Below are 27,176 nucleotides of genomic sequence, written 5' to 3'. Positions count from 1 at the left end.
AAAACAAACTAGATATTGTGACATGCTGACTGCCTGTACACACAATTTTGGGGGAATTAGCATTGGTAGGCAGGCAGGCATGCAGAGGATCTGGAGCATAGAGACAGGGACACCAAGTCTTTAGGCAAAACTCAGGTTTATTAAGGGCCCATTCTTCCCAACCGAAACATAAAGACATAAGTTCATAAACAGTTCAGTGTTATGATATGTCCCTCCTTCAGGGTTCTCACCTTCCAGGGTTGGTCCCACACTCTGGAACACTCAGGCTTCACAGTAAGCCTTGCTGAGCCCTCTCAGCACTCAACCATTTGGTCAGAACTCCCTCTGCTCCCTGGCAGTGGCAGGAGGCACCCCCAGCTCCTCTGGGAGTTCCTAACACAGGCAGCCCTCCTGCTCTGTGCCCTGCTCTGAGAGTGACCTTCACATAGTCACGGTTCAATTCCAACTCCAACCCCTGTGTAAATCATACAGCCCTTTTATTGGCTGCTCACCTGCAGCCTAATGAGGCAGTTCCCTACAGCTGGCCAAATCAAACCTTAAAGGAGATTTACTCCAACACAGCATTACCTGCTGTAAAACCAGGCATTTTACCTTGGGCCATTTGTATCCCACCTTAAACACTGGTGGAAATACACCAAATAAGGACCTTTCCCATTGCATCTCTCACAATATGTAAACGTTGTTTCTAAAGTTACATATGTTTGAAGTCTAGGTTACTTAGGGACTGCTATTCCCATTGTTGTAATCGATTACTCGATATATTGGTGGAAAGATCCACTTGTTTAGTGGCCTCCACAAACAAGCAGATCATATAGTGTATGGCCAGCTTTAGCATTCAACCCCATGGAAATGCAGTAAACCTGTTTGTGATACAATTACTCAACTGTTTGTGCAGTTGTGTAGACTTTCTTATAATTTATATAACATTTGCTATATTAAATGCATCTATGATTGCTGATAAAGGTATAATAGAAAGACATGATTTTACTCCACACACTCCCAATAGCGTGTTTTGGCTACATGTTTTCAATTACAATTGGCAGGTGGTCTTGTTATAAAATCGATCCTGCTCAAATCTGCCCACTTAAATACTGGTCACACATCCAAAAAATCTAAGAATTTGGCCTAAGATTAATAAGGGGTTAGGTTTGCTGCCCTTTGATGCATTCTAAATAGATACTGTCCTCACTGGGTGAGGCTGCACAATGTAGAGCCCCAGCCTTGAAGTAAAAATAACAACCTGCTTAAAAAAGCTACTGATTCTAAAGGCAAAGAAAGTGCAATCATTTTACATAGAACTGGCACTCTTATAGACTGACATGCAGGTGATTTGTGATAGAAGCAGAAAGCAGAATATCACCACTTGAAGTTGAGGCCAACAGCTCTTTACCATCATTAAGCAAGAGGCCAAAGACTGTCACCAAGCTAATTCCATATACAATAAATAGTTACAACATCTCCAAAACGTACAGAATCGCAAACAATAATTGGTAATCACATGGTATTAGCTAAAATCATGCACCTCATAGGAAGGTGCCTGAAATTTTGAGAAAAAGGTTTGTTGTGTAGCATATTACCACAACTAAGGAAAAGCACTACTATTAATGTCACCAAGGCAATTCATTCTCTGGCAGGTACAGACTAACATAAAAGTCAAACCCCAAGTATTGCTGCAAAGAAATTTGTAGTATGTGTGTGTATATATATATAGTTGGTATTTGAAAGTCATTTTACTGTACTGCTTTTTTTGTGCTACCAATGTTTTTCTTTATTACGTCCATCTGTTTTCATTAGATCTTTCTGTTCCTGAAAATCTGCATATACTGTTTATTTATGTATAATGATGGAAATCTGCTCAGCAAAAAAGTTTCATGAACTGGATAACAATATGTCTCGTTATACAATATATATATTATATATAATATATATTGTTATACTCAAACATTTCCAGATGCAGTTTAGGACAGTTTAGGTTAGGTTTAGGACAGACTTTCACATGAAACTATTGATTCTACCTCATATGAGCAGATACAGAGTTACAGTCTGCAGAAATGTGTACAACTTGTTTTGAAAAATGAAGGTAACTCCGAGGTAACTCATACCATTGACTCCTAGGGGCAGATTTATCCCCCCCACTTGGGATAAGCAGGAAACACTTGGGATAAGCAGGAAACAATTATACTTTTGGGCTGATGAAGGATTGGGGCTTTTAAGTTTACCATATTTTTTTATGGTCCACTGTTATACATATTTACCACGTAACTGTCTTACACATACAAATCCTTTTTAGTTGCTATGTTTATATTGCTTCATTTTCTGTGGTATTATGTTAGACTACCAGTTTTCTTGGAAAATGTGATTTTGTCCTGTAGAGGACTAAGTTCTGAATTGATTTTCTATAATGCTTTCTTGTAAGGGTTTCTGGAGTGCACTTTTGTTGCAATAGTGATAGAGAAAAAAATGTGTCTAGCCTATACTAATATCCCCTGTTCCAGTTTTAGCTGCTATTCCTGGCCAGTGTTCACATCTAAGAAATGTTATTGTATAAACTGAGCGCTTCTCTCAAAAAGAAATATTATTTCATTTACCTCAGTATACTTTATACTGTGATTCTTCTTCCTAATACTGTAACATATGTAATGGGTATATGGTTACATGAACCTGAATATACAGTTTAAGGATAGGCTGGTACTACTTGATTTATTGATTTCCAAAAAATATACTTGAACTTGTTTAAAAGGTAAATCATTCCTGTTACTAAAAGGGGAGAAGGGGAAAATAACAAATGTACAATTTATTTTCTGTCTGTTATCACAAGTAAATTTCAGCCACATTGAAATTAAAGTGTCAGAAATAACTAATGATGAACAATATTGCTTAGCGTTTTTCCAGTTCACATGAACTGGAGAAAAAAATTGTTTAAAACCTGGTAACCTCTAACATTTTACAAGGATATTCAGTCTGTTAAATATATTGTTTTGTAATATATTTTCAAATTCTCTAAATTGTTGTAAAGTTATTTTTCATTTTTAAACTTTAAAGGGGACCTGTCACCCTAAGAAAAAACTCCAAATTCTTTTCTATTGTGCTAGTCGAGCAAAGTAAACCTTATTTACACTATACAGAAAATATAAATCTTGTTGCCTTCAGTCTTGGAACTATTCAATCACAGCAAGCAGGCAGCTGCCATTTTGTGGACACTGTTAGTAAGGCAAGCTTTGCATGATACCAAAATCTTGTTGGAGGACACAATGCCCATACCCATGCACTGGCTGCATAATTAGGTGATGGGGAGGGAGGGGAAAAGTGTGAAGTGCAGTGACATCTAGGAAGTGCTGAATGGAAAGCTAAAGGTATTGTTTGCCCCGCCTCTATGCCTAAGGCATAGAGGGGGGGTAGGCAATATATGATTGACAGCGGGGATTTTTAAATGTCTTTATAAAGGGTATGGATGTGTTATTTAAAAAAATGAACTTGGGTTTCATGTTTAACTTGAAAAGGACTTTTATTATTCAGCTTTTTATGTCTGGGTGACAGGTCCACTTTAAAAAGGTTAAAAAAAATGTGCTGCAAAGGAAGCAATGTTGCATTACTCAAGTGTTGCAGCACTTGCATCTACCCCCTGGAAAAATAATGCCTAATATTCTCTGAAATAGATAACATTAAACCACATAAGCATAAGAGAGTACACTACTGACAATATATAAATATGAACAGAAAGTTTAACAGAAAAAAGACAGTTACTATTATTTGTATTATTAATAAGTATTTATCAAGTGCCAACATATTTCCCAACTCTGTAAAATAGAAGGTGTTATGAATTAAACATGCAAATGAGTCCCGGGGTTCAGTTCTCTGTCCTGTGTGTATTTTGGTTCTGACCTCTTGCCTGATTCTTGAACTTGCCTGAGCTCTGGCTGCCCTGACCTTTGCCCATTTTGACCCATTTTGCACTGTGATTTCTAATATGATTTAATCCAACCTCTCAAACTGAGTTTCTTCTTTGCTTTTTAGCTGATACAGATAAGTTGACAGCTATTCAGTTATTAGGAAGCACATAGAGTAATTTGTTTTCCAAATTATCCATAGAGTTTGCTGTCTGCCTGGTACCATGGTTAGGCAAGTGACTGGATAGGCAGATTATTGTTTGTTAATTACCCATGATTTCATGAGTCAGTTCTGTCTGGTGAATCGATTGCCTCTTTATTATGTGAGCTTCATCCACTGCTGTGAATTTTCCTGTCTATACCTTGTCTGTTGCTTCACCTATAGGGCCCAGAAAGGGGATTAGACAAGAATACAATAGTATCCTGCTTTCCTGAGGAAAAAGGTGCAGAAAACCAATGGAAATATTAGGGAATATGTTCTAAGAGGGTGTGTATTTGGGCAGACAGGGACTAGGAAGCAACTATGACAATCAGCCTTGACATCCATCACTGGAATTCTAAACAATTCTAAGAAAAAGAAACCACCTTTCACCACTGACAAGAGTTCCAGGGACCAAGATTCTTCTCATTAATTCATTAATGCCTTTTAAACTGTATAACCTTCAGTCCCGCTGGATTTATACTACCTGAAGAAAAACCAAGATCAAGTACTGCAGTATACTGGTCTATCTGTAGCTGAGCTACACATGGACTATCTGGGGGACACTCTAGGTAAATCCTGCCAGTTAGAGTTCACATTATGAACCTGTGTTAAAAATGACACTTACAGCTAAGTCGCAGACCTCTAGGTAATCTTGCCTGAAAATATACCATTTATGGCTTATGGGTCAAGAACGCCTGTTATCTATAGACAGACAGGCAGCCAGATAGATAGATAGTGTGCAATGCATGGGTGCATTTTTTGTACTCTAGCTATTTGCATTGTAGAACTACGTACCAAATGAACCCTTTTTGAATCATTTATTGCCTAATCCATCTTTCATTTTAGTTGACTGCCCAAAAATAAATACAGATATATATATATATATATATATATATAAATTGTAAATGTCCTACAAATGGATATTAGTCATACAGACATTCCATTCCAAAGGTCTTTTGACATTCCATCAACCCCACCAACATTCTGCATTCTCAATATCCTACCTAGGCAATAGTGAATCTTGCATCTATTTTCCCTGGGTGCAACCCCACTAACTCCTCAGTGGAGCTTAGGGCTACTTATTCATACTGCAAAGTAATCCCTCACGATTATTGAGAGGACCAAATATGAATCCAGTACACTGTTACTACAATTAAACATGGTCCTATCTATTTTGTGTAATATCAAAAATGTTTCATCATTGTCACAGGATGGAAAATGGAGAATAGACCTGCTTTTCCTGAATAGAGACAGCTTGACAGTCTCAGAAACTGACTGACAATAAAGATTGGCATAAGTGAATATATATTTAGTTAACTGTCTCTCTTCGACTTCAGGGTCTGCAAATACGACAGGTTTATTCAACCCGTTATAGTATGTGACTGATGCATCAATCTTGCTATTTGGCACTGTGCAATGTTCGCTGAGAGTTAATTTTAGAAGCAGATGCTTTGGGACATTTTCTTAAGTCTGTATGTTAGCAGAATCCTGCTTATTTAGGATGTTAGAAATTACTATTGAATCCTTGGGTAATGCGTTTCAGTGATACTATCGGCTAAGTTACTTCCCAAAGAGGGTCTGAGTGAGAGGCCTTTTATGAAAGATGACATCTTCCTATCAGTTTCAGACACCTTTCCCATTTTCTGTCATTATGTGTGCAACTGTTTCAAATGAGAACTTCTGTAATTGCTGTTCGGTCTTTTAAGGTGTATATCTGAACTTTCAAAGTAGGCAGAAATATACTTTTACAAAGATAAATGTTTACATTATTTTACGGCTTAATGCACCAAGGGTTTTGAGTGATAACACTGCCCTCTACATTTTCATAGTTTTATTTCCAGAATATGATCCTGCTTCTCTGCAGTACTGACTTGGAATCTTTTTCATTAAAGATGATGTTTTGCAGAGGAGATTAAATATAAAAATGTTATTACAGCATTTTTCTCTGAAATGATGTGGTTTTGTACACAGTTTTGCTGATGAAGGACTATAGGCTATGCTCTTATTATTCATTTTAAATCCTGCACTCAATGAGAATTTTTTTTCATGATATTATAGAAGTCTGAAATTGTCGGTGGTATCTTCCTGCTCTAGCACAACAGCCTTAGATATGTAGAGTTACATGGATTTTCAGGCCAGCTGGGTTTAAGTGGTGTTTAAATGGATACAATAGCAACTGATCCCTTTGTTTTAATGTAATATTATGTAGAAAATACCAATGCTTATGATTCAAATGATATTTACATGTACCAGGTATTGATACATTTTCCTGTATTCAAATAGATATTTAATATATAGTTTTCTTTCACTAATACCATAATGTAACAAAATTCTGGAACACCACTAAGCACTTTTACATTTACTTAAAGATATTACCTTATCTTTAGATTTACCTTATCTTTTTAAAGGTGAAATAAGCCATAAAAACAAACGTGGCTAAAAATGTCACAGTAATGGCAGCAGCACAGAGCATGTGCTGGGAATCAGCAGAAAAGATGATATGGAACTACTGGGGGCATATTCAGATGTACAGATCTTCACAAAATCTCAAAAAATAATGTGCAGCATTTCTATCCTGCTTCTTTCTTATGGTTTTATTCTCCTATTAATGCAAAGGATGCATTTATGTAATAGTTAATAACTACAGCTTCTCCATATTACCATCAGCTCATTTATCAACTCTGAGTAAATTTGCCTATGGGCAGTAATCCCTAGCAACCAGTTGACTTTTTTAGCCAGCTGCAGGTAGAACAATGAATGCAAATATTTGACTGGTTGCCATGGGTTAATGCCCATGGGAACATTTGCACAGTGTTGATAAATTACCCCCACATCCCAAACGGATAGCAGACATTTCATGTTGTGAGGTACATTAGACAATTAAATCCCCCAGGCATAATGGACTACTTCTTATCTGTAACACCAATAGAGATGTAGCGAACTGTTCGCCGGCGAAGTAATTCGCGCGAACATCGGGTGTTCGCAAGTCCGCAAATTCGCGAACTTTTCGTGATGTTCGCAATTTGGGTTCGCCGGCACCGAAAAAATCGTAAAACTTACGATAACGGTACGAATTCTCCGAAAAAATCGCAATACTTACGATAACGGTACGAAAAAGTCGCAAAACTTACGATAACGTTACGAATGATCTGAAACAGTCGCAAAACTTACGATAACGGTACGAATGATCCGAAAAAGTCGCAAAACTTACGATAACGGTACGAATGATCCGAAAAAGTCGCAAAACTTACGATAACGTTACGAATGATCCGAAAAAGTCGCAAAACTTACGATAACGGTACGAATGATCCGAAAAAGTCGCAAAACTTACGATAACGGTACGAATGATCCGAAAAAGTCGCAAAACTTACGATAACGTTACGAAAGCTCCGAAAAAGTCGCAAAACTTACGATAACGTTACGAAAGCTCCGAAAAAGTCGCAAAACTTACGATAACTTTGCGAAAGCGCCGAAAAATACGAAAAAGTCGCAAAATTACCGATCATTTCGAAAAACGGCGTGTGTCAATTTTTCAGAGGTTTTTGCCCTTGATCCCCCTCCTGCATGCCACTGTCCAGGTCGTGGCACCCTTTAAACAACTTTAAAATCAGTTTTCTGGGCAGAAATGGCTTTTCTATTTTTTAAAGTTCGCCTTCCCATTGAAGTCTATGGGGTTCGCAAAGTTTGCGAATATTCGCAATTTTCGGCGGAAGTTCGCGAACAGGTTCGCGAACTTTTTTTTTGAGGTTCGCTACATCCCTAAACACCAAGGCAGTTGCAGCAATGGGTAATAGAAGTATCTGTCTGTACAGAGTTTAGTATCACTGAGCCTGTGTGTTTTACAGGCTGAGACATAGGGCAGGCCATAAATAAGTGGTTACATAAAAAAAGACTTGTTAACTTTTTCTTTGCGTTGCACCTTAATTAATACAACATTCTTAATCATCTGGCAAACTAGTTAAAAATAACTAGTTATAAAAATATTTTCTTCACCAAGGGGGAGATTTAGTAATTTATTTATTATTTATTTGGATCCATGGTTAAACTCATTTCCACTAAAACCACAAGTGATTTATTAAAAGGTCCGAATTGAAAAAGCACAAGTGAAAAAAGACACAGAAAAAAATTTGAAATACACTCCTTTTTCTGATAATGTTGCACTAATGAAATTTAAAAAAAAAAAAAAAAAAACACCCACAAAGCAAAGAACGATCTTCCAGTTGTAAAAAAAGACTCCTGCCACTGACTTCTACATGATCTCAGCTTTTAGATGGACTATTTTTACTTTTAGATTTGTTAGTTTTGTTGCAAAATAAATAGTAATTTTTTTATGCAACAAAGTCATATTTTTGCACAAAAAAGTACGGATCATAAAAAATAATCAAATGTTAGTAAGTACCCCCCTCAATGTATAATATTTTGTGTAGGTTTTTGAAGTCTGTATTTTACACCAGTGCTGCACCTTTCAGGCAAACACATCTAATTAAACCATGTTTTATTTACAATACCAGTTGTGTATATTATCATGTATATTAAAATTTCAAGCCTGCAACTTTTTCTTTTTATTCAGTTCTACACCAGTAGTTTGTGAAATCATTTATTCCTGTAGTTACAATAAGCAAGTAATTGCAATAATGTTAATTTGTAAGCACAAACACTGATTCTGGCTATAGCAGGCCTTGTATAACTCATACTAAAGTATTGCATGGATAGCAACTGCAGCTAGATAACTGCTAAGCACACACATCTTGTAACCCTTCTATGAGCTGCTAACATTTCCATTCCTTCCCACCAAGCAGGTTCTGCTTATACACCATAGACATTTCAATTCTAATGTATAAATGGGAGAGATGTTTCTTAGGAATAGGAATACGATTACATTGATACGGTTACAAACAGAAATATGTTTGTAAAGATTCTCATTCATCCAGGTCACAGTATATCTATAGTAATACGTCAAATCAACTGAACTGTTTTTCTTGAAGACATTTTGGCAGAAGTATGTACCCCCCCCCCTACTTAGGCATATTTTTCTTTTGGCAAATTCTGCCGATGTCCTGCTTTAGAATTTCCACAATGTTATTCTCTTACTCGGTTTTCTTACATTTGCCATTGCTTTAAATATCTGCATTTCAATTTTTAAAAACGGGAGGTGACAATTATATTTATTATTCTGATTCACTATCTGTTAAGTTTATTTTCTTTTCTCTAATCCTGGGAAAGTCATTCCCCTTCCTGAGGTGGCATTTGCATCTGTGAGGCCCCAGAGTATATCACATGCTTTCCAAGCAAATGCCTATGCAGTTGGTTAAAGCACACAAGCCAAAGGAGCCAACCCACCCACAACTCTTCTGTAGATCCTAGCCAGTAGAAACTAGTTCTTGATATACATAAGTGGTGAAGCACCCTGATTGTGAAACCTAGCCTTGTGTTAAGAGAGTAGTATTACTTAATTCTTGCAGAAAGAGAACAGCCATACACAGGATAACATTGGCTACAACCACTTTTCTCTGTGAATCAAAAGGTAAATCAGTCACAAGGGATAGAGAGTGACATTTTTTTACACAACTATCTGTGAGAAATGGACAAGCATATGTTGAAGGACAATGTGAAGAAGCTGAACTCATTAACCAAGAATAGTTTTATAGTTAGAGCTTTCCTTTTCCTGACAATTGTTGAAAACAATTGGACCAGAGCTCATTAAATACAGTAAGTATATGTATGATATGATTTGGTTAAGTGACTGATCAAAATTCACAGTAATGTAGACTAATTATGAGATTCTATTGTAGCTGTCAATAGAACATTTTTGTTTTTTATGTGCATTGAAAGGGTTACAAAAAGTGACAGTTTAGAATGACCCATGGATATTTTAACCTAAAACGACATTGCCGTATGGGAACAAAAAATTTAAGATTTTGGTGCGGCGGGGCGGCATGCCGCCCCCAGGTTTGTGGCGCCCTAGGCCGGGGCCTTTGTGGCCTCTCCACAAATCTGGGTCTGGCTGCAGGCAGATCTAGCCTGCTAAATATCCCCCAGGTGAGACTTCCTTGGGGAATTAACCCACTCAGGACCACTATACATGAGTGAGCAGGAGATGAATCTAACGGAAATATCTCCCTTCAAACTCTTCCCCGGTTATCAGTTCACAAGATATATACATATATAGAGTGACAGCAGTGACAGCACCAAGGAATTTTCACAAAGTGATACAATATAATGTGAAGGTTTTAGGTTTATTTAGCATTTATTTAACATTTCAGTTCCCAACTGGAACTTTCATCAAACAACGAAGTAAAGAAAGTTCCAGTTAGAAACTGAAACATTGGACTAAATAAACCTGAAAGCTTTACATTATACGTTATCTCTTTGTGAAAACTCCTGTGTGTGCCGTCATTGCCTCCAAGTATGCCTACTATTAACTCTCACGGTATTAACTTGCTCTAATATAGTGCTGCATATTTGCTATCTATTTATATCTATCTATCTATCTATCTATCATCTATCCTGTAAATATATATATATATATAAAATTGATGAAGCACTGCAGTGGAATACTTTATAAAGGTAGTCTAACAGAGTTAGAGGGGTTTTACAGTTATATTTTGTACATTTGATTCCAGATTGAATCTGATAAGTTCTAACAATGTTAGTGCATCTGTATTTGAAGTTTTCAATTACTGTGTGAATCATTGCTTGCATGTCTTCTGGTAAAAAATGGATGTTACGCTCTCACATATCCAAGTCAGCACTGGGAATCTCATCAAAGCTTGTTAAGATAAGCAACAGCCAGAACTTTTCTTTATCTTCTCCTTTTATCTCATTTAATTTATTGATGGTCTACTTCTACAGTCACAACATTAACTAAAGTATAATTGTGCTCTCATTCAGTCTTGTTATATTGTGCATCTTATGTCCTTTTAATCTTATTTCATTGTAAGAGTTTAAAAAAAGTTTGTTATCGGGAAAGCCATCATGAAACAGCATGTTACACATTATTTTGAATTGTCTGTAGTTGTTTAGGTAAGATATAGAATCTCATTAACCTGATTGTGAATTTTACCTTGAGTACAATTACTTTACCTATATTTTCCCTATTTATCAAAAAAATAAACCTAAAATATATCAATCTTGTTACCCAAAACCAGTTGAGAATCCGCACAAATCATTCAAGCAAGTTGTAAAGATTCCCTATCTTTATGTGATTTGCTGTTTCATACAGTTGAAATTAACCTATTCAAGATTTTTTATAAAATATGATAGAAATCCCAAAAGAAAAAAATCACAATTAAATATTTTTACTGCAATCGCATGTCTGCGATTTTTTTTATAAATATCCCTAATTTACAAATATTGTTTTCATTTTTGACAATTTATTGCCTAAAACAGTCCAACTGTACTCATTTATGAACAGCAAATGTAATAGCATTTGAATACTCGATGAATAATCTTGAAAAACACTATTGAAATCAGTGAAAACAGGTTAAACAATACAAAGGACAATGACAGAGATTGGTACAGGGGGTGGGGATATAAGCGGGCATAGGTTTAGGTTATAGGGAAAGGGGAGATAGAAATGGGGATAGAGGCAGAGTTGATAGGGGCTTCATAGATATAAAGAAAGGCTAATGGTTTTGAGGAGAAACTGGCAGTGGCACATGCTATGTTGGTGAGCTTATTTATGTGGGCCTAAGTCCTAGTGAACCCTGCCTATAAAGAAGGCCAGGCTATAGAAATAGTTAGGTGGTCTAGAAAAAAAATCATAAAATCATTTGGTCAGGTAGGTGACTTGCTTAGCCTTATGCTTGTGCATACTTGCAATAAGATCCCACAGATCAAGAGACCTGGGATTGGCAGCCTTCCAAGTGAGACAATTGCTCTTCCATTCACAATAAGGTTGAAATTATCCAATTATTGTAAAATGTAAGAGGAGTAGTTCTGTTTTTGAATATCACAGGAAATCTTAACTAGTTCTTACATTTATTTTTTACCAGACATTATCATGGGCACACGTCTGCATAACTCCTCAGTGTTCCTAGGTGTAGGCATGAGTAAATTAGCAATGAAAATGTTGCTGATGTTAACTGATTTTTTTGCCAACCACATTATGAATGAAAGCTAAGGTCTTATTGGTTGCTATGTCAGACTGCACTAGTACAGTTTTTCACTTGTTATTAAATAAGCCCCTGCAACTAGAAATATGCTGCTTTATACTAGCAGTTATTGAATGATGTTTCAGCAGAGAATTAAAGAAAACAGAATTTACTCTCAAGTACGGTTAAAAAACTTGACATTTCAATTGAAAGTAAAGTGATATTTGGACAAAAAGTAAATGCGACATGGATACAGATTTTGAAAGCTCTGTCCATAACAATTTATGATATTTTGGTTGAAAAAAAAGACAGCAGCCACCTTATTATAGATTTGTGAAAAAGTGAAACTCTGAATAGCTTAGAGTGGATATACAGGTCCTTTTCAAAAAATTAGCATATTGTGATAAAGTTCATTATTTTCTGTAATGTACTGATAAACATTAGACTTTCATATATTTTAGATTCATTACACACAACTGAAGTAGTCCAAGCCTTTTCTTGTTTTAATATTGATGATTGTGGCATACAGCTCATGAAAACCCAAAATTCCTATCTCAAAAAATTAGCATATTTCATCCGCCCAATAAAAAAAAAGTGTTTTTAATACAAAAAAAGTCAACCTTCAAATAATTATGTTCAGTTATGCACTCAATACTTGGTCGGGAATCCTTTTGCAGAAATGACTGCTTCAATGTGGCGTGGCATGGAGGCAATCAGCCTGTGGCACTGCTCAGGTGTTATGGAGGCCCAGGATGCTTCAATAGCGGCCTTAAGCTCATCCAGAGTGTTGGGTCTTGTGTCTCTCAACTTTCTCTTCACAATATCCCACAGATTCTCTATGGGGTTCAGGTCAGGAGAGTTGGCAGGCCAATTGAGCACAGTAATACCATGGTCAGTAAACCATTTACCAGTGGTTTTGGCACTGTGAGCAGGTGCCAGGTCGTGCTGAAAAATGAAATCTTCATCTCCATAAAGCTTTTCAGCAGATGGAAGCATGAAGTGCTCCAAAATCTCCTGATAGCTAGCTGCATTGACCCTGCCCTTGATAAAACACAGTGGACCAACACCAGCAGCTGACATGGCACCCCAGACCATCACTGACTGTGGGTACTTGACACTGGACTTCAGGCATTTTGGCATTTCCCTCTCCCCAGTCTTCCTCCAGACTCTGGCACCTTGATTTCCGAATGACATACTTTGGACCACTGAGCAACAGTCCAGTGCTGCTTCTCTGTAGCCCAGGTCAGGCGCTTCTGCCGCTGTTTCTGGTTCAAAAGTGGCTTGACCTGGGGAATGCAGCACCTGTAGCCCATTTCCTGCACGCGCCTGTACACGGTGGCTCTGGATGTTTCTACTCCAGACTCAGTCCACTGCTTCCGCAGGTCCCCCAAGGTCAGGAATCGGTCCTTCTCCACAATCTTCCTCAGGGCCCGGTCACCTCTTCTTGTTGTGCAGCATTTTCTGCCACACTTTTTCCTTCCCACAGACTTCCCACTGAGGTGCCTTGATACAGCACTCTGGGAACAGCCTATTTGTTCAGAAATTTCTTTCTGTGTCTTACCCTCTTGCTTGAGGGTGTCAATGATGGCCTTCTGGACAGCAGTCAGGTCGGCAGTCTTACCCATGATTGCGGTTTTGAGTAATGAACCAGGCTGGGAGTTTTTAAAAGCCTCAGGAATCTTTTGCAGGTTTTTAGAGTTAATTTGTTGATTCAGATGATTAGGTTAATAGCTCATTTAGAGAACCTTTTCATGATATGCTAATTTTTTGAGATAGGAATTTTGGGTTTTCATGAGCTGTATGCCACAATCATCAATATTAAAACAAGAAAAGGCTTGAACTACTTCAGTTGTGTGTAATGAATCTAAAATATATGAAAGTCTAATGTTTATCAGTACATTACAGAAAATAATGAACTTTATCACAATATGCTAATTTTTTGAAAAGGACCTGTATACTATTAACTTCTGAGGGCCCTGCAGTTTTGCAGGAGACATATCTGCTCAGAGCTTCAGGGGAATGGTTGCCGAATGCACATGCATCTGTGATCCATTCTGACAGCATGGAAGACAGGGCAAAAAGTGCAAAAGAATAGCGATGATTACTAAGGTGCATTTATTAAAGGGATACTAAGAAGATTTTTATGGTGTACTTTTTATTTCTAAATTACACTGTTTACCTAGCAAATAATTCACTCTATCATTTAAAATTTAATTCTTAAACCAACAAATGTATTTTTTGTTGTTGTAATATTGGTGTGTTGTTATATCGATTGTGCCTGAATCTGAGCTTTCGGAAGGAGCCAGCGCTACACATTAGAACTGCTTTCAGGTAACCTATTGTTTCTCCTACTCCCATGTAACTGGGAGGAGTCCCAAGCTGGACTTGGATTTCTTACTATTGAGCGCTATTCTGATATCTATTGGGAGCTGCTATCTTGCTACCTTCCCATTGTTCTGCTGATTGGCTGCTGAATATGGGGAGTGATATCACTTTACACTTTACAGCTCAGCGTGACTGAAGTTTATCAGAGAACAAGACACATGGCTGTGGCGCCCTGGGAAATGAAGAATATGGCTAGCATCATGTGAAGTTTCAAAATTAAATATAAAAAAATCTGTGTTTTTGAAAAACGGATTTCAATGCAGTATTCTGCTGGAGAAACTCTATTAACTGATGTGTTTTGAGAAAAAAAACATGTTTTCCCATGAAAGTAGATGAGTAGATAATATAACAGGGTATATATTTACTCTGTTAAATGCTGGGCTCCTTCATGTCTCTTCTTATAGCAATACATACAGCAATAAAGATAAAATGAACTGTTGACTTAAAGCTTTTGTATACATTGGCTTAGTATATAGGCAAGGTATGGGCCTTTATAGAGGGGTGCCAGCTTACTGGAAAAATTTGTGACCAATCGTATTTGTTTAAATACATGTATTGCTCACTTTCTTTCTCTCTTCCAGTAACTTCCCAGCCAAAGTACTCATCTGCTATAATTACCTATTCTAACCCGTAAACAGGACATTTACTTTACATTTCTCAGTGTTACTTTTATATTACCATTTTAAACAAATGCATTAATTACTTATAATGTTTCAATGGAAAATGTAATTTTTCCTTTGCTAATTCCTTAAAAACACATTGAAAGGGTTGCCCTGGTCTAACAAATTCAATTCAGAAGGAGGAAGTGATCCAATGAACCATATTATATCTTCAAAACAATAATATAAAATGTCAAAAGCTGTTGGGGAAACATTTATTAATTAGTGGAGCTCTTGTTTACGAAACGTGTAAACTTCCATATCATTATCTAAAAATCCATTGCCAGTGATAGTTTTTAACTTATTTTGTTGATTATAAAATTAATATGAAGTATTATATTTAAGATAATAAGCATGTGTCTATATTCATTTAGTGAAAATAATGAATGCTTACACTCAAAAGAAAACAATGATTTCTACAATAGTTTCTTTTATTTATGTGAAGTCGGATATTTAAAATGAGTCTGTTGGTTTCAGTTTCAGGAACTCTTTCTACACTCAGATTTTACATTTTATTACTCGGATAGTGACTTTTCATCTATTGGGTTTTGGTTTGATAAAACATCAGTACAGAGCGCTTTAGGCAATAGTGCTGAAATGGGATGAGCTCTTTGTTTCAAAGCATTCAGCTGTGTTAATATAAGCAATGCTGTTCCTATGCACGACTGACTTCAACACACTGCGCAGATTAGTCTGAGCACAATTGTAACAAATTCCTTTTCAATTTTTTTTTCCAAAGAACTACACTTTTCTTTCATGCAAAAACATAGTTGTGGTTTTTTTCCACAAACATCTAGAGCCTGAACTACAGACTTTTCCTGATTTGCTGAATTTCATTTAATGTCTTTGTTATTTGAATGTTAAACTTGATCAATATGTAACATGACCACACAGGACACGGACTCATTAGAAGGCATATTTTTTAATTTATTAATATTTTTTATTACCTACTCTTGTGTTGACTAAACTAAAAATTCAATTCTAGTTTATATGGAAGAAATCTGTGAACATTAGTCTTTGTTTTATCAGTGACCAAATGGCACTGTAGCATCAAACCGGTGCATGTGTCAAACAGAGATAAATAGATCTTGTTTTACTGACACAGTAACAGTACCAAGCTAGATCTGTGGCAATAATTCCAGTCACCACAATGAGGTTGAAACTATGTTCACCAGACATTCCGGGCTTTTTGATTCATGCTTAAACTCATGGTAACACATAGGACCTCAGCCACAGGAGGTGACCATTATCACTGCACAGACTATCTGGTGAGATGAAGGTTGAAAGTTATGTTAGGAGACTATTTGCAGGACTAGATCTTACATAGGTACATAGGGTTGAAAAAAGACCCATTGAGTCCATCAAGTTCAACCCTTCCAAATAAACCCAGCACACACAAACCTATATTGACCTATCTACACATTCACATACATAAGCTATATATACCAACATTAATACTAACTGTAGGTTTTAGTATCACAGTAGCCGTGGATATTATGCTTGTTCAAGAACTCAACCAGGCCCCTCTTAAAGGCATTAACAGAATCTGCCATTACAACATCACTCGGAAGGGCATTCCACAACCACCTCACCACGAACAACCACCTGTGTTGCTTCAAATGCAATTATTTAGAATTTGCTAAATTATTTATTAGTATGCCAAATAGGAGTTACATTATCAACCCAATCTATCCATTCTGAAATTTAGGAAGTATCCAGTATCATGGGATTTTTTTTATATTTACAAACTGAATCCAGAAACTGAACAGAAATAACCTGAAATATTTTTTTACAAAATAAGTATATTTTTGAACAGCTTTACCAAATATATTTGGTGAACAAAAGCTTAGCAGAGGAAACAGGTTCTTCCATTGCCTTTACTTTGATCAGGGGAAAAAAAAGAGGAATCTGTTATCTTTACTATCACTTGGATTCTTGATGCTATACAAATACAAGTAGTATTTCTGAAAAGCCTTTGCTATTTTTATGTTATGTATACTATTTATTGTGTTTATTTGGGTAAACATATGTTTATGTTGTATGCTTTTAGCCACAAATCATCCATTTTTAATCCCATACTTGTAAAACAATCTTCTGTATTTTATTAAGGAACAATTTAAGTTTGAGCAGCCCTTTTGAGTATTTTTTGTTGTTAGTTGCATATTTGATTTTTGAAGTTCCCTAATTTTAGACTATAAATCAGAAATCTGTTTGGATTTTTCTTTTTTGTTTTAGTGTCATGTTTAATAAAAAGCCTCCAGATCTATCTCATCCTGATACGTTTCAATGAAGGTTGAAATAATACTTTTGAGACGGGTCTCACAATCCCTGAGTAAAGTTTTATGTCACTTCAAAACCAAGTTATCCCAGTCATCTGTAAAGAATGTAGTAAAATAAGCAAAAAGAGATTATTAATGAGTTTTCTATACAGACTGTATTTCAACCTGTATGCAGAAATCCAAAAGGCATCTCCCACCCTCACACAACATTTAAAAAACATTTCCATTTTCTTTCTACTCATGCTCCCCTAACACAGCTTTACACTCATCACTGAAGTGCTGATCATCCCTAGTATTCCAGTAGCCCAATGACCCATAGGGAAACGTAGGGAAGCAGGGGCATGACAGAGCCATAGGGCAGACATAGCCACTCCCAGTTGTAGGTGATTGGTGGATTTGTAGTACAGGTATAAATACTGAAAACCGTTCCCGCTTCTCAATCCATTTTAGGCAGCATAGTAAAACGCCCACCCTCCCTCCCTATGAGGTGGAGGCAACAAGTTGTTGTTGGCGGGGTGATTGAGTTGGGGAAAAACAATGGTTGGGTTAGGAAGGGAGTTTAATAGTTAATCGGGGATGGCATGCCTGGAACCTCAGGGGTAAGAAAGTGGATCAGGAGGTGAGTTTTGTTGGGTAGGTGGTTCCGGGCTAGAAGGGCAGCTGGTGGTGCCAGTTGCGCTGCGCAGTTATTGGCTTGTTACGGTTTATGGTTATTCATAAGTTGTTTGTTTGTTATACAAACATTTGTATTATGTTTATGAGATGTTTTGTATCATATTTGTTCTTTATGATATGTTTTAAATTAAAACTTTGGTTGTTATTAATGAATGTTCTGCGGCCATTTTTATCCCAAGAATTGGTGTCCGTGTGTTTATTGGGGGTGGTAAGTAAAAGAGGTAAAGGGGTTAGGGTTGGGAGAAAGGCGGGTCAAGATCCGACGTTGCTCATGTCATGTGATGAGTAGCATCAGTCAGATTTGTTATCTAGTTATCCAGGTTAGGAAGTAAGTCCAGGCTCCTGAGAATCCAATCATTAAAGAAACCAATGCCATTAATCTGAAGGGATGGCAGGTTATAAGAAAGAAGCAAAAGAGCTCTGTGCTTGGCATAAAGTTTCAGAAATCAGCAAAAGAAGGTTAGTCATACCTGCTATTGCAGAGGGTGGGATAAATTTAGGTTAAGTCCTGTGGTATGGAGTGTAAAAAAGATTATATCTTATGAACATGTGATCCTGAGAGTGACACCCTGTAGAGATTGATCCCTCTTCAATATGAGGGGTTGGTGAGGCTGAAACACTTACCACTGTAAGAATCTACTATTTCCAGCCAAAATTATATGCTGCTAACAATTGAACTATAATTGTGTTAGAAGTCACAATGGACAATGTGAATGATGTATTATTCCTGTAAGCTCTGTGAAATACATTGTCACAATATAAATAAAGAATAATAATAATAATATGCTGAGAATGACTGAATACAGATCCCAATTATATTTTCAAACATTAAATAAAATAAGATATATATTAAATATCTACAGGACCTGCACAAATTATGACTCTAGTCATGATATTATTTCATGTTGTGTAAAGGTTAAAGAACTCATTTAAGAAAGTAATCTGGCAAAGCCATGACTGCATAATTATCTCAAATCTGACATGGAGTTGATTAGGGCCTATGCCACTCTTCTTTATAATGCTCATTGTACTAAGTGCTTCTGTAACCACAGTTCTTACATTTACTGCTGCTAATGCAATACAGTCACCAAACAATGGCAGCTTCCACTTACGTTAAAAGTACCTTGCTTTATTGGCATTTATGTGTAAAAATCAGAAAGCTGAGAAAAATGAGCACAGCAAAGAGGTTCAAATGTGGGGTCACTATAATTTATTTGTTTGATATCGTCTACTTTAATGAAGCAAAAGGCATTCTAGTTCAGTTTTCTTTGCATTTCTATCTACACTGAGCTGTATATTTTATGCACCAATGTTCAACAGTGAGAGTAGAGCACTTCATTATATTTGACATTTTAAGAGCTGATTTACATCTTGTTTTGGATCAGCATACTTGTTTGTGCTTCTGGATTCTGCCATTTCTACAAACCATTCCTTAATTTATTTCTACTCAATCGCAACATTTGAATGCAGCAGATATCAACAGATCTTCAAGTTTAAGAATGCTTTACTTAATTTATAGGCATTGCCTAAGAAGAGAATATGGCATTTGATATGCACTGAGGGGCTGAACAGCGAAGTGCAAAAAGGAATGTATTTAAAGAAACATGATTTTACAAAGATAAGGAAAATATTTACTACATACTTACTAGATGGGATTTTTTCATTAATGTCCCTTTGGCTATCTTTCTTGCAGTTACATTAGAAAAGTAATAATACATTAATTAAAAAATTTGATTAGCATCTTAGGGACAATGAATGTGTGACCCTATAAATAGACCTGTATTCTTTGTACTCAAACTGATCAATATAAGCATGTATTAGGGGTTATTTACAGGGTGCAAAAACTAGTGCACACTGTCCCATACTTTTCACCAAAGGTGCAGGTCCTTCCCCTTAAACACTTTTTAAATCACACAACATAGACTCTATGGCATCATAATGTGAGTGCCATTGGCTTAATGTCTGACAAGACACATCGTGGAAAGAGTCATCAAGTTAGTGTTTATTTATATGGGGCACATCTGTCAGGAGGCAAGGTGACAACCTTGCCATAGGTATTGTTTACCAGCGAATTTTGCTTTGCTTGTGTAGGAGAGACATCGGTTGTAGTGATGAGCAAATCTGTCCTGTTTTGGTTTGGCAAAAAATTAGCAAGAATTTGAAAAAAACAACGAAAAGGTGAAAAATTCGCAAAATGCAAAAATATAGTTGCATGCCAAATATTTTCAAAGTTTTGCAAATTTTTTGGTTAAGCAAAACAGGACAGATTCGCTCATACAGATTCTCCTACACAAGCAAAGCAGAATTCACGGCAAAACATTTAAATTCACCGTGAATCCATGCCTGGATAACACTCTCTGTACTAGTTGGAGAGAGGTTGGCTTTGGGTTTATTAAAATTTTAATGATTTTTAGTAGATTTACGGTATGAAGATCCAAAATATGGATAGACCCCTTATCCAGAATACCCTTGGTTCTGAGCATTCTGGATAATGGGTCCTATACCTGTACTAAATTACACAAACTACAGGGTGGAGATTCTGGGACAGCTAGCTGACACCACCACTTATAGGCTTCTTTCAGGGGACCCCAGTTGTAAAAAGAGCTGGATGTTTATTTGCCCTTAGCACTCAAAGCAGCTGGATAGACATGAACTGCTACCACAATTTTCTTTTTGCAGCTCTGGGCTTAATGATTATTTCAGCTGTTATTTTACTGTACCAATCTGTATCCACCTTTAGGGCTCTGGCACACAGGGAGATTAGTCGCCCGCGACAAAACTCCCTGTTCGCGGGTGACTAATCTCTCCAGATTGCCATCCCACCGGCGAAAATGTAAATCACCGGTGGGATGGCATACGCGGGGCGCAATTTCACTGAAATCGCGCAAGTTTCCTCTCGAGGCACATTTTTGCCGGTGGCATGGCAATCCGGGGAGATTAGTCGCCTGAGATGCGGGAGTTTTGTCGCGGGCGACTAATCTCCCCGTGTGCCATAGCCCTTATTGATTTGCAACCTTTGCTGCACTCCATGCTATCATACACCAGCTCCACCAATGTCATTAAAAGGCTACTTAAGGGACATTCCTGACAACTGTCTTCTAGTCACTAAGCATGTAAAGAGTCTTTATATGGTTATATATTGACCAGGGTGGGATGGCATCTTGGAAGGCGCTGATGACTAGGGATAGGAAGGACACATTGTTGGCCTTCCATCAAGGGCTTAATGATTGTCCTGTCAAACTGACATTGACATTGTTCATGACAAAAACATTGAATTTCTAGCTCTAAATATTTATAAAAAAGAGACATGACTGCTAGCATTAACTAGCATTCTGCAACTGTCAAGGGCAGTCCTTATTCCTAGTTCCTCAGAGTAACCAAAAAAGTAGTGAAAAAGGAGTGAAAAACCCAGATGAAGGTTTCTGTGTGAGACTGAAACGTTGAGTAATAAACCTTTCTAATTTTGCATTTACATTTTGTTCACAATTCTTTAAATCATAGGAGTGCTGTCCTTGTTTCAGTGCATTTTTTGTACTAGCACCCAGGTTTTGTTGCTGCAAATGATGTGCACCCTATGGACTATTATATATATATATATATATATATATATACATATCTGATGGGTTGATAGAAGGAAAAAAAGCCTTAGAAACCTATTAGTGAGAAGTGACTTCAAGGGTGAAGACACATGGAGCTACTTAGTTGCAGCTACTTGTCACGGCTACTAAACACCAGAAAATAACCTGCCATAGACAAAACTGTGAATTTCCTCTGCTAAAACACACATAGACACAATTATTAGGAAATGATCAGCATTGTCTATTTTAGTAGTTGTGACAAGTAGCTGCTACTAGTAGCCCCATGTGTCTTCATCCTATGAGCGAACAAATTGTCTGCATTAGGCATATACAGTGATTGCTAGGTGACATGACCATAACAACTCTATGCTGATGATAGGGGTGTTCACTATGTGTGGCCTGTCAGAGATCCAAAAACCAAGTTTTGAAGCAAAGAAGGATCCTCCAGGGAAGGGACATCTACCATTGACTTCTACATGATCTCAATAAGTTTTAGCTGGCGAATTGTTGGATTCAAATTTTTAGCCATTTTGTTGCATAGTAAATCTCGAAAAAGTCAAACTTTTAGCGCTAAAAATTTTGAAGAGGGAAAAAAGCTTTTCTGCGGTAAACTCTAACCTTACATTTTGATAAATCTGTCCCTTAGTTGGTTTAAAACTTGCAACCATTTGTGGTGATTACTAATGTAGTATTGGAACAGCATCATTTATAAATGAATTTCTCTATGTTTGGCATAAAGCTACTTTCAAGCACATTCATCCTGGTGAGCTGCTAATTATGATGTATCCTGTACTGCATTTTCTGGAGCCTATAACACCTTCGCACATCAGTCTTATCAGAGTGGAGTTATTTTACTGCAATACATTTCTCTGCCCCATTTTTTCAAAGCTGTCAGGATGTCTAATTTTTTGAGAAATTTTAATATCTTTTTAAATTGTATGTGCTTAATCACAGGTGCACTATCCTTCACTCAGCTGTCTTTCCTTAAGCACGTAGGCTTTGCTGTTACAAAAATAGTGATTCTACAGAACCCTTATGGCAGTAAATCAGGGTACAGTTAGAGGAGACATCAAGACACTTGGTTGTTGCTTAGGAAATGCTGCAGGTCTGATTAGACAGTATACTGTACAACATTGCCTTGAAGAACGGCATAAAACACCACATTTGACCCAAAGTAGAAGAAAAATGTTAAATCAGCTAGAACCATTGTCAGTAATTTAGCATGCCATGTAATTATAAGCTCCAGATGAAGCAAATGTTATATTTGACTCAGAAGGCTGATCATGTAACACAGTATTACCCAATTTAAACAGATCATTACCATACATATTTCCTTTTTTATTTTTAAAATAAATGATGTCACATGTTGTCCCATGGTGCTTCTGTGTGATCTAAAAACAAACATTACTCCCAATAGCGTAACTACTGGACCACAGGCTCTGGTATAAAAAGGAACAGGGCCCTCCCCAGTCTGCCCTCCCACCGGAAGATGTGCCATGTTTGCTCTCACCTTCAGGCAGGCCCTATGGGGGGGGGGGGGGCCTGGGTGCAGTCGGACTCATTGCTTCCCTGGTAGTTATGCTACTGATTACTCTATCTGCAGTAATTGGCACGTAAGGTCTGACTATGCTTATCTCATTGGCACATTGTGTGCTATGATGGTGGCCTTGGCTGCTGTCTGTTTAAATAAAATGTTTTTCCTTTGAATAAGTTTTAGAGGACATTGCTATACTAGTCTTTGTTAATATGTTGGCTGAACTTGTTCACAAAAGTTATTGTTTAATTGATACATATTAATTTTAAATGCCTTTCTAATGAGAGATTTCATGATAGAAAGATAAAAATCAAGAAACAAAATTAGATATAATCAGGATACCTATTAGACCAATGTGCCATGGGGCACGAGTGCAATATGCCACAGAAATTTCTTCTATCTATATAAAGAATGCCCCCTGAAGGATGCATTGCATGACCATATCTATGCTCTACTGTTATTAAGGCATAGAAGGCAAAGAAAAAAAAGTGGGGTATTTACAAATGCTCAATATTTTTTTTGGTTCCGGGTTTTGTCACCGACAACCCATTTTTTTTTGCAAAACCCCCCACAAATTAGTTGTGATTTATTATGCGATAAAACCACGACAATTCCAAATGCAAAAATATGCAAAACTTCTCAAGCAAAAACTTCTCAAGATCACGTAGAATCAATGGCAGTTGTCCCATTTACAACTGGAAGATCTTTCTTTGCTTTGTGGTTTTAGAGGATTTGGTTTTTTTTTTTTTGATGCAACAATATGAAAAAGTTGTGTTTTTTGTGCAACAAGTCAAAAAAGTTGCGGTATTCCAGTTTTTGTCTGGGACTTTTTTCTTCATGCTTTTTCAATTCAGATGTTTTAGTAAATGACTGCCATTCGTTGAAATTTTGACTTAGAAGTCATGACCTTGGCAAAAAAATACAGACTATTTCACATTCATTAATGTATTGATAATGTATTTTCCACATTTAAAATTTTTTTTCAGTGTGGAAAAGATTTGTCTGAATCTTTGCTCCAAGCTTGCACTCAGGGTTAACTGTTCAGAGGAGTGTTAAAGCTCAGCACTGCCATACTATTAAACAGATCGCTCAAAAGGAGTCGAACATATTCTGATGAGCTGACACATTCATTTGCTTTGATAAATTTGTCAATCAATGAAACATTTTCCTGACTGTCATGAAAATGTGCATTTATGATTCCCCAGTTTAAATCTTAGCAAATCTGCCCCTTAAGGTTAATGTTTCAACATGTTTTTTTGTTCATTGATCCTAGGAACTATATATCAAGATTACAAACAGATGTCGTATAAAATTAGTTTACTACCATTAGGATACCATAGGAAAGAACGCAAGATAATTATACTTTGCCTATTAAGCACTTTAACTGAAGAAAACTTGGTAACATCTAAAACTTGTGTTTTTTGGCACTTTGAACTCCAGAATGAGGCACAAAAACCTGAATTCTACCAAGAATATAGTGCAGCATGAAGCTCGCAGTGCTGTATTCATAAAGGCTAGGCAGTACAGATATAAATTTGTACTCTAAGGGGCTGATTTACTAACCCACGAATCCGACCCGAATTGGAAAAGTTCCGACTTGAAAACGAACATTTTGCGACTTTTTCGTATGTTTTGCGATTTTTTCGGATTCTGTACGAATTTTTCGTTACCAATACGATTTTTGCGTAAAAACGCGAGTTTTTCGTATCCATTACGAAAGTTGCGTAAAAAGTTGCGCATTTTTCGTAGCGTTAAAACTTACGCGAAAAGTTGCGCATTTTTCGTAGCGTTAAAACTTAACGCTACGAAAAATGCGCAACTTTTCGCGTAAGTTTTAACGCTACGCAAAATGCGCAACTTTTTACGCAACTTTCGTAATGGATAGGAAAACTCGCGTTTTTACGCAAAAATCGTATTGGATCCGAAAAATTCGTAAAGAATCCGAAAAAATCGCAAAACAAACGAAAAAATCGCAAAGTACCGATCATTACGAAAAAAACGCAATCGGACTCCATTCGACTCGTTCGTGGGTAAGTAAATCAGCCCCTAGGTATCTAGGTCAGAGCTGCCCAACTGGTGGGCCAAAGTTACACCCGCTCCCACCGTGAAGCCTCTCCCTCTCTCCAGCTCAAAAATAATTTAAACATTAAACCCAATAAGATCGCTTTGCCTTTATTACAGATTAAAGGAGAACTAAAGCTTAACAAAGAAGCAGGGTAGAAATGCTGCTGTTTTGTGCTTCTGTACCAGCTCAGAGCAACCACAGCTTACATGTTCTATATGTCATGGTTTGCTGACATTGCAACTACTTTGAAAGAATTATTATATATTATCTAAAAAATAAATAAATAAATATCACAGACTGACCCTTAAAGATAAACTAAAAAAATGTAAGAAACATAGCCATATTGTTTGAGCAAATGTAGATGACTTTGCAATGTCAAACGCATTCATTTTAGGTTGAAAAATTGTTTCTAGTTGCATTTTTGTAGGACTATTTATCATGCTGTGTAAAAAACAGTGAAGAAATATACCACACATCACTAGGGGGCACATTTACTAATCCTCGAATCCGAATCCCGAATGGGAAAAAATCGTATTGGAAACGAAAATTTCATAAGATCGCAAATATCACGAAAATGCTTACGAAAAAAATCGTATTAGTCACGATAATATCGTATTGGCGATCCGAAAGTCACGAAATTTTCGTAACGAACAATTGTAAACAGCGGTAAAACCTTTCCGATTTTTTCGTGCGGCGTCCGAAAAAGTCGTGCGGCATACGAAAAAGTCGTGCGCCGTACGAAAAAGTCGTGCGGCGTATGAAAAAGTCGTGTGCCATACGAAAAAGTCGTGTGGACGCCCGAAAAAAATCGGCAAAAATACGCTCGGAGCGTTCGTGCTTTTGTAAATGTGCCCCTAGGTGTCACAAATCTGGTGTAAACAGAAGCAGCAGTTTGAAAATGCTTTAGGAAAATACATTATTTATCATTAAATGATAAATATTGATAAATATTATTTAACTTGGTGCTTCAATACTTGAGGTATGAAGTGGGGTAAAATTATGGTGTCAAATCTGGCGTTCAGATGGCTTAAAATAAAACACACACCTTGATAAATTCAGCATTTATTTTATACAGCTTTTTACACTGTTTTATTAGAATTAGTACACAGTATGATAAATAGGCTCCTCAGTAGTGATGGGCGAAATACTGTATATACTCGAGTATAAGCCTAGTTTTTCAGCACCCAAAATGTGCTGAAAAAGTCACACTCGGCTTATACTCGAGTCGGGTGCCATGGGTCCCTCCAGATTAGCACCCTCTGTCCTTTCTGTGCAAGTTAGGCCACCCGCAACCAGACCCTCCAGTGCCCTGGCCTAGGCTCCCACTAGCAATACTTATTTACCCTTACATCTCCTCCGGGACCGGGTCTGATTCCAGTTTGCCAATGTGCAATGAGCGTGGGGTAGTACTCATATTGTTTTTGTTGACCCTCTTCTCCGCTTACAGAGCTAGTTTACTGTTTTTCTTTAAAATAAATATTGAAAAACATATACCCCACTGATGCCTCAATTAATGTAATTTTATTGGTATTTATTTTGATTATTAAAACTTAGCAGTAGCTGCTGCATTTCCCACCCTAGGCTTATACTCGAGTCAATAAGTTTTTCCAGTTTTCTTAGGTAAAATTAGGTACCTCGGCTTATATTCGGATCGGCTTATACTCGAGTATATACGGTAATTCAGCAGGCATGGATTTGCGGCAAATTTTCTGCGTTTTTCCACTGGTGGATTATTTCGTGAAATGGGTGTCAAAATTTGCCATGGAAAAATTTTTCATTTTTTGACATGCGCAACAATTTTTTTTTGACACACAACATT

General features: G+C 37.0%; 1 long non-coding RNA gene across 1 annotated transcript in view; it reads right to left on the bottom strand.

Annotated features, from left to right (window-relative positions):
* Positions 1-27,176, bottom strand: part of LOC108648399 — a 52,795-nt gene that overhangs the window by 23,544 nt on the left and 2,075 nt on the right. The window lies entirely within an intron of this gene.

Source organism: Xenopus tropicalis, chromosome 8, assembly GCF_000004195.4.
Source record: "Xenopus tropicalis strain Nigerian chromosome 8, UCB_Xtro_10.0, whole genome shotgun sequence".
In the NCBI taxonomy this organism is placed as follows: Eukaryota; Metazoa; Chordata; class Amphibia; order Anura; family Pipidae; genus Xenopus; species Xenopus tropicalis.
The sequence above is the reverse complement of the archived record's forward strand: the minus strand, read 5'-3'. Positions and strand labels throughout refer to the sequence as shown.